Genomic DNA, 13,503 nt, shown 5'->3' with positions numbered 1-13,503 from the left:
TATTTACAGTGCTGTCAGGAATGCTGCATGTATCAAGGTTAAAAATCTAGCTGATAGATGGATAAAACTACCAGCTGATTAAAAAAAAAGCACCCAGAATATCCCATGACATGTAACTGTCCTAGCTGTATACTGGGAATAATCCGATGTAAGATTTCAAGCAAATCTAATCTAGAGTAAAAAACGATGAGCATGTGGAGTAACATATTTCCTTACTCCTGGTGTGAAGCCTATCGGTGTTGTAGCAGCCTGCTCGTGCCTGCCTGCCTTTACTACAGTAATACTGCTTCCTTCAACTACAAATAACAGTTCCAAGTCAAAAGCTGGATTTTCTTCTGGCATTATAAATGCATATGAGCAGCTCAGATGAAAATATCTCCGTGCTTGGATATCACTAATTTATCATCTGGAGGTTTATATTCGCCCATACAGCGATGGCATACAGTCAGTGCTTTCAAGAGAGATACATAATGTATATTGCTAACCCAAATATTCATACCCAACAGTTGTAAAATAAAATTACTGCCCCAGAGTTCAAGGTGCTGTTGCATTTAAAGCAGACTGCCTTCACCGAATGAGCTCGCTGGGGGAGGCTGATACTAAATGAGGGGGGTTTTTTTGGGTAGGGGGGGTGGTTTTGTTTATTGGGGGGTTTTATTTGGTAAGGACATCACGATGCCCTTGGTAAAAAATATATATTCTTTAGGGCTCTGTCATTATTAAGGATGTATAATTTTAACAAGATGCTTAAAATAATTGACATTGGGAAGGAAATCGATGCCTTTCCCCTAGACTGGCACGTAAGAAAACCAGCTGGGCAGCAGCACCACAAAAGAAAGTATTAGTTACTTACCAAGAGGGACAGCACTTAACATTCCATGCACCCTGCGACCAATTAAGCTCACAAACAAGTAGGTCATAAGACCATCGCTGCATTTTTTCTTCCCCCCCCCTCAGTTAACTATTTCACTGACTGAAGTATTCCTGTGTGAGATGCACAGCACATAATTAATATGGAGAGGGGAAAACCAATAGCAAAGGCATACTAAGTTCAATGGAGATGAACATATAGAAGGAAAATAGGGCTGAGAAGCCCCTGAGCCTGACCAAGTGCCGGATGACGGAGCGTGTGTTGTCTTCCTGACATGCACTACCGGGGACCGAACACTATTGGTCACCACAACACATCCTTACGCTACTTGGAAATCCAAACTCAACGACAGATTGCCCAAACAACAGGGAGATATTAGCACTCCTGTTTACTATACCCTTGTTTCTAAAGAATTTAAAAGCAAACTTACCCGTGCCAGCCCTTCGCGGTGACCGCTGCGGTGGTGAAAGCCAGGGAAACCTATTCCCTTGCCAAAAAAATCTCTGCTAAAATGTCCAGAAACCTCCAAAAAAAGAGAAGCTACTGAGCTGTTGTGTCTCAAGGTAGTTCCTTATCCAACCACAGTCATTTTGGACACGGAGAATTGAGGATGTGGAGTCACATAATTCATGCAGAGTTGAGGAAATTACAGTAAATCTAGAGTATCTGAGGGCATAAAAGATTCACATGATTGTTTAAACTAGCTATTAAAAAGGGTTTACTTTCTGCTTTGTGACAGCCCCCATGTGAAGGCTGCTGAAAATTTGTGCAAGACATTAAAAAACCCACGTAAGCAACAAATCTATTTTACAGCCTGATATTCCCTTATATTTTGACTAATCAGTTTGTAAATTAAATAGGCTTTAAGGAGATGAGATCATGAGCATATTTCAAGGGAAGGAAAAAAAAAAAGAAATCTCAGAGTGGTTAATTCAGTGGGAGTTCCATATTTAGCCTCCTGAAAAATCAAGTGCTTGCTTTTATTCTGCTTAGAAAATACTGTATAACCTATGAACAGACACAGGGACGACTCATTAGCTATTGACATTCAATTTTAAATTGCCACTGACCACGCAGAATGGGATCAGAGCATTCTCTTATTTAGTGGCACATCCCCACTTTGAAGTCTACTTACTACAATTTTACTACATCCAGGCAGAAAACAGCCTCTCTGCTGATCCCTTAATACTCTCAAAAATAGTTCAACTTCTTTAGACATCTGCCCAGCACAGTGTCGTGGTGATCAGGGCCTTAAAACTCACCTCTTCCCAGTTATAAGTGCAAGTCTCATAGGCAGAGATAACTGCTCGTAAAAGTAACAGCTCTGTGATCAAACAGCAACTCTTGGCATCCTCCTCTTCCCCTGATTTTTCCCCTTTGGTGGCAGAAAGACACCAGACCTGATTTTATGCCAGTAATAGTTTTTTTTCCAGCTGAAGCCACTGCTTTCAATACAGAGCAGTGGAGAAGCCTAAGAGCCATTATCAGTCTGAATTGAAGGGATGGATTTTAAAACCCTGGGACTGAAGATCTCCCAGTCCAACAATATTTGGGTACAAATCTGAACTTCTTCATCTATTTTTACAAGAGCAGATTTTGGTCCTCCTGGGGAAGGACCTCTACCACACATCCAACCCCCCCACCCAATCTCTGCACATCACTGATCACTTGGCCTCAGGCTCACCCCGTATCAGAAAAAACACATCAAACATCACACAAAAGCTGTGTAGTTACAGCCAAATATTCCCAAGGCAGACTGGAGGGCTCATGTGTAACCAGTAAAGAGCTTGCCCACAATTGTACACGTTATAAATTCACCTGTCTGGCTGTGTTCAGCCAGGTTACACACAAATTCCTCATTTTAAATGAGACCTTAGTAATAATTTTCAACGCAAGAGACAACAAGTAAAATAATAGTAATATTTGACTACTAAGAAGCAGACCCAATACACAAACCAAACTGGTCACACCCATGGTCCAGTTCCCAACGTTCAGGAGAGCAGAGCAACCAGCCAGCAACATGCAACAGGACCTTTTCTTAGAGGACACCACCACTCTGGGATAACTTCTCCTGCAGGAGCACTACCAGTTTGGCTGCTGAAACCCTCCTCTGAGAGCAGCATTTCACTGGGCAGCCTAACAAGGCCGTTACACAGAGGACCAAAGACCATGCAAGCACGGGGCTGTCACACCTGATTTCACCAGATCTGCAGAAGCAGCACGTGGCCTGGCACACTGACTTCTCCCAACAAATCAACAACGTGGAAACCCTCTGCAGATATTCCCCCCCCGCCCTCTTCTCCTGGTGCTGCCCTGCCTCACTGCAAAGGTTCTTTTTCAGCATCAGTTTTCTCTGCTGAAGAATGTTTTCTCCCATATTGATTTCTGCTTGGACATCCTGCTCCTTCGGACGCCAAGCTGAAGGCTTCTGCCCATCTCCAGAGAGACCATTAAAAACTTATTTCACTTTTTTTTTAGCAGTCCACACCATCTAAAGACTTTTTCCTCTACCTGCATTTACTTTTAGTTCCCCTTTTACCTGCTACATGAATTCCTTATTATTTGTACTGGAATAATACTGGCAAAATCTCAACTTTAACTCATATTTATGACACCCATGGGGTAAAGCAGCAACTGGTTTGTGTTATTCTTGCCTGCCCATGATTGCTAGAGCATGCCTGTAAATAAAGCCCACATAGTTACAAAATTAAACCATTTTAAAAACAAAAGCAAAGGAAGATCATTCCATATGGGCCAAGTGAGGGGGAAGTGTTCAAAAGCTAACACAGAAGCATTTACTTGTTTTGTGCTCATCCCCACCTTCCCTGCTTGTTTTATGCCTGCCCTTCCTTAGTGTTCTCTCAACCTCCAGGAAAGATGCAGACACCTAGTCAGGAGTTCAGCCACACAAGAGACAGTCCTCTGAAACAAGTCACAGACACAGCACTGAAAGCTGCAAAACCTTTGCTGTACCACTAGGAACATCCAGCACAATTTCCAGTTTAGTCAGAAATTGCCACTAGGTATTTAGACCCCACTTTGGCCAGAATCACAAGATTTATACAGCTTAAACACTTCCACCTTGCTTCCACGGTGACCTAAACCACAGGACTAAGAAACCCTGTTAAATTTCAGTGAGACACACAAAGCAAAACATGGGTATGATAGCCCACTGCTGTGACCACACCGTGGATGGACAGAGCCAAAACTTACCTTGAACTGGGGTAGTTTGGGTCGTGGTGATACCCCAGCTTAACCACAAGCAAGCCTGCTCTGTGCTCCCCAGAAAACTCACAGCAGGCACCACTCATGCCAGAGCTGCGATGCTCTTGCTTGGACCAAGTCAGTGAGGTCAAAGCTGATGCAAGTTAAAGAGCCCAGCCGTGGTCCAAGTCACTTCTAGGAACTGGAACAGCAGTTCTATGATGCTCAATAGAAAACCACTTCAGCAGGAGTGTAAATTTGGGACTGTGTTTTAGTTACCTGGCAAGTAGTTTTGGTCTGGTTAGTTACTTCCAGCTCTCCCTGGGAGAAGGAAGAAGAGACAATGCAGTGATATCACTAAAGTTTGTGTATTTGTGCGTGAATAAGCAAAAAAAAAATTTACAGCAAGCCAAATATCTCCTTCAAATCATAAGTAATTGGTTGTTCATGCCTATTTTGTTATTATATTCATTATTCTCTTCTGCAAATACAATCAGGAGATATCCACAAGTAAAGAAATTTATCTTGTGGATCAGTTTAATACATTTTTGTTTATCAAAGCCATCAGCAAATAAGCCAGCAATATTTCCAAGGAGCTGCCAAAGAGACAGATAAAACATCCCAATGCTGAAGAGAGTAATTCAGCAGAAATTATGCTTGAAAAGCCCGGTAACACCGATAACATCGATCCATTTCGTAGACTGAGCCTAAGTTGTTGAATTTAAGATGAATCTGTGTATTTTAGGTAGTCCTAGCTGAGCAGGTTCATGAGAATAATATTTTCTATCCCTGCATTCACACTTTTTGATAGCACAGAAGCACACAAAGCCACAATAAACGTGCTGGGAATTCTTTCTCTAGTAAACAGGTCTGGTGCTTTGGGTGTTATCAGGCTGTTCTGATTAATGGCAGGAGTTCTCTGCCAGGATCCTGAGGCCTCGGACAAGCAGGGTACACAGCTCGAACAGACAAAAGAGGCACGTGAATATTCTTAAGAGGATCTCTAATTATTGCTTTAATACACTTCCTAATCATCCATATCACCACCCTCCAGCACCAGAATGCCTATTCTGAGGTCTTACTCCACACTGTCCCAGGTCCCCCAAACCTGGAAGCAATTTATTCCACACCCCCACACCATCCCTAGGCACTCTCACTGCTTCTCTCTTCATTCTCCACAAAGTTCTTCCCACATCAAACCAAAACCGCTTTCCCCAGTGACCTGGGACGAGCCCTTTGCACTGGTGCTACTCATCAACTCTGACCCAGAGTCCTGTTCCACAAAAGCTTGAGACTTTGGGAGTTGAGGTTTGAAGCACTTGCAACAATATTCAGATTTAAGACAACTTTCCCCCCCATTAGAGTTCAGCTCTTCCTCCACAAGCATCTCAGAGCCAGTGTTCATGAATGTTCTGTGACACTGGGGGACTGTTCCTCACCTGCAGTCCAGCAATTAGAGCACAGCTTTCTGCTCTGCTACCACCACACATTTTGGGTAACTCATGCTCATTTCTGTACAAGGCTTTGCTACACCAGAAGTCAAACTGATCTGTGTGCTTCGCTCATCTTTCACCAACATCTGGATGCTCAGGTCGAACTGGACACTGGTAATTTACAACTACAGCAGAGCCAGAACCTGCCTGAAACCAGAAGCTGTTCCTGGATGTGCTCCTCAGGAAGGGGGAAAATCTTCCTGGTGACTCCCAACAGCACTGGAGTAGAAATACAAATCTCCTAGACTGATATTACTCACCAATTAGCATCCTGTTAAAGATGTCAGGTTTTAGACCTAAATTAACCAGCCGTGCTGTTGAGCGCCGCTCCGCACCCTCCCCAGCTCGTCTGCCTGTAACCCTAATCCAAGTAGAAGGAGCTGACAACGTTCTGCTGCCTTACAACCACTGACCTCGGGAAAGTCATTCCTGTCTGTCATCTCCCATTTGCAGTAAGCTCCAGCACAGACTACAAAGCACATTTTCTTCCACCCAAGGAGATGATCTGCATTCCCAGGGGATCTGCGTACCTTGCACTGCACCCCAGCTCAGCGCTGCGGTGCCTCTCCACTCCCCGAGCAGCAAAACAGAAGATGCAACGCCAAAGATACACAGAGTTACAACCCACTCAGCTAATTTCTCCTCTTTACCCTGCCCTACGCTTGAAATGCTACGGTGGAAAAGAAAACAAGCTGCAGCCGATGGAGATGCTGACAGGCTGGACATGTTCTCTGGCCTGAGTACCCAGATCAGTCTCCCTTGAGGTCTGACAGTTTTGCAGAGCTGTTGGCTGAAGCTGATAGAACAAAACTGCTTTTTTTACTGGTGGTGCATGGGTGGGTTGTTGTTTTTTTTTTCTCCTGCACACCCACAAAAAGTATCGACCCTCATTAAGAACAATTAAAAGTTAGCATTCAACCATAAAGCAGATCAGGAGCTGTCCTTAAGCTCCTGTTTTTAACAGCTTGCCATTTCAATTATTTAACAGAAAGTCCCATAAAAATGAAAAAAGCCTTCTAGTGGAAGCACGCTGGCTTTTGGACTCCTGGAAGACAGTACAGTATAAGCAGAACTATTTGTGATTCTCCTAGCAACACATCCTCAGCAGCATCCTTACACTGCGAGTACCAGCTGTAACACCGACAAAGAGTTGCACAGATTTACATGGCAAAATAATGCTAATAAACCTTTGCTCAGATTTTCCTACTAGCAATAGCTGCACAGCACAGTAAGGAAAAAAATAAGCATAATTCTTTTACCAGTAATGTTATTTTTTTCCAGTACACTAAATCCTAGCAAATGTTTGCCACTGCAACAAATTTGACATTATAATTTGACATTATAACACCACACACTGACAGGGAACATCTTTTGACACTGCATTAGGTAATAGCTACTAACTCAGACCATAAGGATCTAGGCTAGTTTTAATGCAAGCACAAACCTCCTGTTCGTGTTACTCTTAGTTGCATGCACACATTAGGGGAAGAGCAGCCCTTCCTGCATAAAATTGCATCACGTTGAATGGATTCCTTTTCATTTTAGGCAAGTAACAATATAGGAAGCTACAAAAGCTAAGGATTATTAAAATTTGTGTTCAGAACGCAAAGCAGACATGTCAGAAACACAGAAAATAGCATATACCAGCTTGTGCTTTCAGGGAAATTGGTTTTGGAAGGGAAATTTTAAATAGTTTATCCTACAATAGATTCCTGCTCCATCTAAAATTCTACAGGCTTATTAAATCATACATTATATTTGTTGCCACTTAGTTGTAAAGCTAGAGCTCACAAGAGCATTTAAAGGCATTTATTGTTTATCTCAGCCATTAGCTAGGGTATGATTTTTATACATCCTTCTTACAGAGCCTACCACTGGATGGGAGGGGGAAAAAAAATGGAGAAGGCAAATCAAATGCCACATGATCATGTTTATTCCAAAGGAAGACTTTCAAGGCAATTATGGATCTATCATGTCATCACTGAAAACGGATGATCGATAGATCCATCTTTTTGAAATGCTACTAAGAACCATCATGACTCTACCAAACATTTGCAGATTGCAGGGTGGTGCATTCACTCTAAATAACGCTGGGTTTTGGAGGGGAACATAACTGAACAAGAGAGGGTCAGTCTAAATTAGCAGATGTGGTTTCAATCTGTGGAACCTCTTCATCCTTTTCCCACTGAAGATATAAACCCCCTCCCTTCACAAACTGTAATTTTGCTAGGGAGCATAAAGGAGCTTTTCCTTTCTGGTATGCACAGCAGTAACGTGGGTGAGAAGTCCCCAAGCATCTCCAGACCAGGCTGGGAAGCATCAGTTTAAGCAAAGGGAAGAAATACTCTGTATTTCATGGAAATGGTGCAAACTTCTCCAAGCAGGAAGATAAGGCATGGGCAATTCCTCCTCTACGTGATAAAATACAGAATACTTAAGCACAGCAGTAAGAATGGATTCAGTGTTGAGCAATAAATAAAGAAGCTCAAGAGAAAATTCAAGTTCAGTGCCCAGGGGTTTAAAACAGATTTTAAAAAACCCTACTAGTTTGACATTTACCAGCACTGCTAACTCTATTATTCTACATGAATGACTCTGATAAAAGCAAGACAGGCTGGTCTACCACATCAGTTCTGTATGCTGATAGACTCATGGGGGGGGTTCCTAATAATAGTCATAGGTACCTTTTACACCACAACAATTGGGCATACCTGCCCCCCCAAATTTACCCAGAAGTTCTGTTTTATTTTCATACCTATGTATTAAAACTCTATTTAAAAATAGTAACACACAGGAAATGTTCCTGCAAACAACTAGTATGTAGTAATTGGCTGAGATCATTAATATTTTCCAGCATTTTTATCTATACAGTTTAATTTACTGGGCATTACTTACCAGTATTTAGGATACTACTCTGTGATTTTCATGTTTGTATCATAACACCACTGTCAGGTATTCTAACAATTGGATTCCTTTTAAAGAGGTAAAAATACTCCTAAATTAATGAAGTCAAAATGCCTGAAGGTCAAAGAAATAACATGATATTAGAAGGAGTCTATTTAACTCCAAATCAAGAAGAGCATTTAGATTACATGTAAAATACCCTCAGGTTGTTATCACTGTTTTACACGATGGTCTGTTTGGAATTAACAGAGAATTGGCTTCTATATCATACCAGTTTATATGAAGTAAATCCAAGTTTCTTTCAAATGTCTATTTTGAATGACAGGAGTGTGTTATATTCTACATATACACTTACAATGTGACTAGAAGACTTTTTGAAAAACAAATATGCATAATTAAAAGTTCTGATGATATTTAGACATATAAAGATGGCATATGAGGCAGTGGGGATTTCTCATGAGAAATTATAACCTCGATGTATTCAGAAGCCTAAAGATGTTGCAGATCACTCAGAGCCTTCCTTTACATGGTAAAGCCCAATCATTTGCAATCCCTTGCCTTATTTTTCCTTTAAGCCATTACAGAGATGCACAGAAAACCCGCCTGCTCTTAGTACATACACAGAAGTTTACAGCTGCATCTCCAAAGCCTTCATTTGCTCTGAAAAATACAGATTCTGAGATCTGTGCCTTTCAGCTGCCTTTGGAACTTGGAAAGTTTTAACTCCACTCTGCTTATTAACCCGTTAGTATACTTCCATATCATACCACTGACAGAAATGAAATACAAATTATAAGGTAAGATTCAGATCTCCTTTTCCTTCATTAACAAATCAGTCTGGAAATTCAACACTGGAATGAGAGAGTTGGGCTTGTTCAGCCTGGAGAGGAGAAGGCTCAGGGAGAGCTTATAGCACCTTCCAGTACCTGAAGGGGCTACAGGGAAGCTGGGGAGGGATTTTTTAGAAGGGTCTGGAGTGACAGGACGAGGGGGAATGGTTTTAAAGGGTAGATTTAGATTGGATATTAGGAAGAAATTCTTCACTCTGAAGGTGGTGAGGCCCTGGGACAGGGTGCCCAGGGAGGTAGTGGGTGCCCCCTCCCTGGAGGTGTTCAAGGCTGGGTTGGATGGAGCCTTGAGCAGCCTGGGCTGGTGAGAGGTGTCCCTGCCCATGGCAGGGGGTTGGGACTTGATGGTCTTTAAGGTCCCTTCCAGCTTTGACCATTCTGTGATTCTATGAACTCACCTAGTGCAGCAACTCTGCAGAGTTTGGGATTGAGAGGGGAGGTTTCTGCTGGACCTGAGCTTTACCTTCTGCTGCTGATCTGAGCCAAAATGCTGGGTACCCATCGCTCCTCATAACTGAGGCGTGAGTTGCACAATGGAGGTCTCCTGCCTAGAAATGCCCAGTGCAGCTCCAGGGGGAGGAAATCTGGACTGAGGGGAAGAAATCTGGAGAGCATCAATAAATGGAGAACCAAAAGGGAAGGATTTATGTAACTGAATAAAACACACTAGGGAGAACCCAAAAAATAAAGGAGGTGGTTTCCCTAACTTCCCCTGAAGATTTTATACTCTCTTAAGGCTTCTCTGTGCATGGCTTTTTATTATTATTATTTAATAGTTTATTTCCATATTTAAACATAAGGGAACACTGCTTAAGGGTAATCAGCCAGAAGGTTATAAACAAATCAAGGCTAAAAACTGAAAAATAAGCTCTGTGATTACTTAAATATTTAGCTTAGAAAATCATCTCATGCAATCAGGGTTTGTTTAGCATAACTACAGAAAAAATAAAGTTTAAATCTATTATCTGTATTTAATTGGCATCTGCAACTAAAATTCAAATTCAAAGCCTTTATTAGGCCCCTGACAGTGTAAGCCATAAACTCTGCAGCCCTCATGCAAACTGTGAAACTCCATATCAGCCGTTTTCCTAAGTATCCAGAAATCCTGCAGCTTCTGTGATATTTATCAGCTGTGTGTTTTATGTACACCAGCCTTGCCCTGTGTTCCAGAAAACACTCCCGAGCTGAGCAACGGGCAGCTGAGTTACAGATCCCAGTGCAGGGAAAGGAAAGACATGACATGGAGAGATCTCCTGGCTGGGATGCAGGCTGTGCCCACGGCAAGCTCCCATCCCCAGGACATCGCTCCACACGCTGGCTCTGCTTGGGTAGGAGGAGGGCAGGCTCTGGCACGAGTCTGACTGCAAGTGCAGGTTGAATGATTAAGTGAGGCCTCCCAGGAGATGATGCTGTAAATGCTAGTGCTTAAGTAAGCCAAAAGTGGAGGCAACCCCTCATCCAAAGCAAAAATGGAGAAGAAAAAAAAAAAATGCCTCAGAAAGGGTTATATAAACTCTTCCATCTTAAATATTTAACTTGTAATCAACTAACTGTTCACTCTTGTATCAGATGTGCACATACAGCTCTCTTTGGAGACACTGAGATCCGAGCAAGACTAAACAAAGCTAGTTCTTTTTGGTTGTTGTCCTTCTTAATCACAGCTATCTATAGAATTATTAGCACAAGCGACTAGTGGGAATAGAAAACTCTAGATTAGCTCAATCAATCAGGCCCAAGCAGTTGGGAACAGGAGACCAACAATGTTTGAAGAATCGATGTATCGGCTATTAAAGACACGCCTGACATCAGCTGCATCACAGAATACAGAACCCCATTGATCTAGCTCAGTTCCACGGCACCTCACCAGGCTCCTGGTTTTGTTTGGGTTCCAGACTCCATTAATTCCAACTATCAAACCATTCCAAACAGCCCCAGTGGTCTGAAAGCCATGAAGATTAGGGGATTAAAGTGGTATCTCAATCTGAAAATAGAGACAGCTCAGAGGTATGCTAAGAAAACATCCAGCCAGCACTATGGAATAAATTGTATGTTAGTGGATCCTGATGTTGAGTAACTGAGTGCCAGAAAACTGCCTCTGACAACTGGGGGATCTGAAGAGATGTTTGTACTATGTGACTTTCAGGTCCCACAGCCTGGTTTGGTAAGGCTCTCTTACAGGTAAAAGAATGCAGGTCCTCTTTTCAGGCCTAATTACTGAATATTTCAGGTCTTCCTAAAAGCAGCATCTCATATTTGCTACAGTTTCTTAGTGGTGCATGAACTCACGGCGGTGGGTTTGCAAACTAAGGGGTAGAATGGCTCTTGTGTTACTCTAGTTTCAGTAAAATGCATTAATTTACCAGACTGGTACAGATCTCTGTCCAGGAGTTCCACGTTAATGACGTTGCAGAGTTTTGGGTCTGATAGCAGGTTTTATAATACATTCTAACTGTGCCTAAAGCCAAGGTCTGTCCAGGTGCAGGCTAATGGATCAGGCCTCTGCCTTATAACAGCACTTGGATGTTCGTTCACAGAAGGATTCCAAATTTCCAACCTTAGACAGAGGGATGTACATCTGTGTTTCTTACCATCAGCATCTCGGGAAGCTGACTGGTTTGAAAACTAGTACCTAGCAATCTCAGATGCCATAACTCCATTATTTCAAGGTTTTTGCCCTCAATCTTTCCTCTCTGCTTCCTCCTAGAGACTTAGTACCACATCACTCGGATTACAGATAGAAACTTCCCCTTCTGAACTGACAGCTGCCCCCTCCCCACTCCCTGAACATGACAAGTTAGATAGAAAAAGGAAAACTAGACTGATTCTAGAAAATTTCAGTTATTTGTCCACAAATTACTGGGACCAAGGAGGCAAAACATGGGGAGAAAAAAATACAGATATTAAATAAGGACTTACTTGCAGGAGATTTTTTGAAAGCTATTTGATAACCCAGAAGTCCAACAGATTGCCTGCCATGCACAGCTGTGTGGTTTAACAGGGAAATACTGCTATATGAACATTAAGCTTTTCATTTAAATATCTTATTTTATTTTTCCTAAATTAAAACTAAATATAAGCCAGTCATATAAGGATTCACTCACTTAAGCCACCAAGTTAACATTAGAAAGCACATGCTGGTTGTGGCAGTGAACTCTCCAAGAGTTTCACATTTCTTATTTATGAGATAAAAGAATTTTTAATTTAAAATTTATTTCAAATACCATATCCAAAAGTCCTTTCACTCCTTTTATGTTGCACCCTGAGCCCTTCTGAGGGCAGATTGATGTTTAATTGGGAGATACACGCACAATACTTGGATTAAGTGGGGATTCGGTAATTCAGTAAATCTCAGTATTAGGGAGAAATCTGCACACTAGGAAAGTAAAACCAGCAACTTCAAATGAAGAGTAAAAAATGAGGTCTTAACTACGCAGTTACTACCGATGCTGTAAGATCTGTACGGCCATAGAGCTTTCGGGGCTTTTTGCTATGTGCTGTCTCAAGCAGTTGGCATCTTTTCATCCTTGAGGAGGTGCTTATATTTCAATAGCAGTATTAAGTAATTTCTGTGAATCATCACAGGTTTTTTGTGTTTGGGTTTTTTTTTAAGTGCTTTAGGATCCTTTGGGATAAGCAGCTCTATTATAAAGGCCTATTACTGCTTTTAGGAAAGGATAGGTTGTTTTGCATTTGAAGCAAAACCTTAATTGATGCACCGCTGATTTCTTCCACAAACTTCAATAGTTCATAAATTTCATGCATAACAACCAGTTGCTAATTAAAATTAATCTATATCCAGGTTTTAAGTTTAGCTATGAGGTAGATGAGGTACTTAGGGATATGGTTTAGCATAGGATGGGAACGGTTGGACTTGATGATCTTAAAGGTCTTTTCCAAACTTGTGATTCTGTAATTTTCTTTTACAAAAAATCCAAATAATGACACCTCAAAGGACCAATTAATTTCTTGCAAGGATGCAGGGTACATTACACAGAAGAAACACGTTTTGTAAGCAAGCATCCTGTAAAAACTAATGCCAGTTGGACACTTCTCCCTGCTAAACATTTGCATTAAAGGAACATTAACAGGGCGTTCCATGCTCTAGACTATGTGTCTAAAGACAGGTGTTCTTTGTTTTCCCTGTACTTTTTATTACCTGTCAAATCAAGACACTAAAATCTAG

The 13,503-nt window shown here is 41.7% G+C and overlaps 1 protein-coding gene across 10 annotated transcripts in view; it reads right to left on the bottom strand.

Moving 5' to 3' along the window:
- DOCK1 (dedicator of cytokinesis 1) overlaps positions 1-13,503 on the bottom strand; it is a gene marked incomplete at its 5' end in the record, with an annotated part of 301,045 nt that overhangs the window by 157,609 nt on the left and 129,933 nt on the right. The window lies entirely within an intron of this gene.

This window comes from Gallinula chloropus (assembly GCF_964237585.1).
Source record: "Gallinula chloropus genome assembly, chromosome: 5".
In the NCBI taxonomy this organism is placed as follows: Eukaryota; Metazoa; Chordata; class Aves; order Gruiformes; family Rallidae; genus Gallinula; species Gallinula chloropus.
The sequence above is the reverse complement of the archived record's forward strand: the minus strand, read 5'-3'. Positions and strand labels throughout refer to the sequence as shown.